At 43.4% G+C, this 2,598-nt stretch overlaps 1 pseudogene across 1 annotated transcript; it reads left to right on the top strand.

Moving 5' to 3' along the window:
* Positions 1–355: 355 nt before the first annotated feature.
* On the top strand, positions 356–812 carry LOC309834864 (RNA-binding protein 3-like; annotated as a pseudogene). Its single transcript has one exon. The product of its transcript is annotated as an RNA-binding protein 3-like (transcript).
* Positions 813–2,598: the final 1,786 nt, after the last annotated feature.

The following is a 2,598-nucleotide window of genomic DNA, read 5'->3' on the forward strand; positions in this document are numbered from 1 at the left end:
GATGTGGAGTAACAGGAACTCTCGTTTATTGCTGGTGGGAATGCAAAATGGTCCAGCCACTTTGGAAGACAGTCTGGAATTTCTTACAAAGCTAAGTGTAGGTTTGCCATCTAATCCAGAGATGGTACTCCTCGGTATTCACTTAAATGAGTTGAAAACTTATGTCCACACAAAAACCTACACACAAATGTTTATAGCAACCTTATTCGTAGTTGCCAAAACCTAGAATCAATCAAGATGTCCTTCAGTAGATGAATTCAAGAAGTACCAAGAGCGCCCAGTCTCTCGGCTCCTTGGCGGTAACTGTCTCTTTGGCCTTTTTACTTCTTCATTTCCAGGACTCAAATTTACTGCCATGTCCTCTGAAGAAGAGAAGCTCTTCGTGGGAGCCCACAACCTCAACACTGATGAGCAGGCTCTGGAAGACCACCGCAGCAGCTTCAGACCTATTTCTGAGGTGGTTATTGTCAAGGACTGGGAAACTCAGCGATCCCGGGGTTTAGGCTACATCATTATCGCCAATCCAGAGCATGCCTCAGACACCATGAGAGCCGTGAATGGAGAGTCTCTGGATGGTCGTCAGATCCGTGTAGACCACATGGGCAAGTCGGCCCTGGAGAACAAGAGGGGGTTCCTATGGGCATGGTCACAGTTACTCTAGAGGTCGTGGGGACCAGGGCTGTGGAAATGGCAGGTATGACAATCAACCTGGAGGATATGGATATGGAAGGTCTAGAGACTATGGCGGCAGAAGCCAGGGTGGTCATGACCGCTACTCAGGAAGAAATTACAGGGACAATTATGACAACTGAGTTGAGGCATGCACACCTAATATAGATACACAAGGAATGAAACTTCTTCTGATTCAGGACCATCCTTCCAAATGGCTGTATTTATAAAGATTTTTGGAGCTGCACTGAAACATCTGTTTTAGTACATCAACCTTTGTTTTTGAATTGAGCTCCCAAGGTACCTTGTTAAAGACCTTTCAGAAAGCTTCATGTGTTTTTTAAAATTTTTCTCCCATTTAAAGACAAATTCTGAGCCATTTGTAGAGTATGGGTATTTTTCCTTTTTTTTTTTTTTTTTTAAACCAGATTTTTAGTTCAGGCTCTCAGGATTATTGGTTCTGGCAAAAAATGTTTGGCCAGACTGATTGTTCTTAAAAATGTGTATCTAGGAACATTTTAAAAACCTGTGCACAATGTTTAATCACGGTTAGGAAGCAATTCCAACTGTTAACTACAAGAAATCAAGAACATGATTACTTAGAGGTGTTTTATACTCCCGATCTCTGTCTGATTATATAGAAATTTCTTCAAAATATTTGTGCATTTTTTTTGTTTTCTTTTTTTTTTTTTGACCGAGCTGTATGGCTTGCAGGATCTCAGTTTCCCAACTAGGGATTGATCCCAGGCCACAACAGTGGAAGTCCAGAATCCTAACCACTAGGCCACCAGGGAACTCCCCTATATATATTTTTTAATACTGGAAGAAAAAAATATTCTGTTGTGTTTCATGAAGCATTTAGGACATCCTTCACCGAGTTGATTAAAAAGATGAAACCTGAAAACAAAACAAACAAAATAAAACAAAAAACAAGTACCAATACAAGCAAGTTATTTTGAAATATGCAAGTAAATATGGAAAGCATTGTTTAAAAGAGTTGAGAGTGGTTGCCTCTGGGGAAAAATAAATAGTGAGGACGGGGTAAGAAACTAGTTTTTGTTGTAACAAAAGAAGAATTTGCCTCTTAAACAGTGTTAGTGGATCACTGTGATAAAAGTAAAAACAAAGATAGAGAAAAAGAAAAAAAGAACTGGAGAGGAAGGAAGACTCACACATAGACTGAGCCCCGACTCTGGGCCAGTGCTGTTCCAGACACATCTGCATGCTTTGTCTCTTGTAATCCCCACCAGCCCAGAGCATGTATCACTCTCCTGTGAGCCAGGTGATAAGACAGAGGCCCGGAGTCGCCAAGAGCATGCCTGGGGAGACATATCTAACAACAGCTGCCCAATCTGTTCATCTCCCTGCTCCCACCACTTTGGGCAGCTCCCACCAGCACGTTATTTTTCTTCTGAGTCAGTTCCTCTAAGGAGAAAAGGTCTTCCCCAAAGCCTTCCTCCAACCCCTGCTGACTTGGGGACAGAACTCTGTCAGTGATTTAATACAACCCAGATGGAAGGCTCCAATTGGCTCTTAAAGCATGCCTTTTGGGAGATTTGCAGATAAGCCTTGGGGTGTGAGCGGAGAACAATAAAACAGGAGGGTGACAGAATATGAAGGCTGCGAGAGGGGGAGTCACTTAGGGATGAGTATGAACCTGACAAAGCAGCCTCGTCCACAGCTGTCAGGCCTGTGGCCGGGGTTTGGGGCTCGGCCACCAGCCCAGAATCTTAGAGTCAGAGACACATGTGCTCCACACATTCACAAATTCCAGAAACACTTTTGAAGACCCAGTGGCAGGCATTGGGGTGGGAGCTGGGATACAGTGTTGAATCAGACACAGACCTCTGCCTTGAAGGGCTCACAGACTAGCAAATGAGACAGAAAGATGGACGGATGGATAGCCAAATATTTACGATCCAGTGGGAT

Source organism: Grampus griseus (assembly GCF_964374135.1).
Source record: "Grampus griseus genome assembly, chromosome: 16".
NCBI lineage: Eukaryota > Metazoa > Chordata > Mammalia > Artiodactyla > Delphinidae > Grampus > Grampus griseus.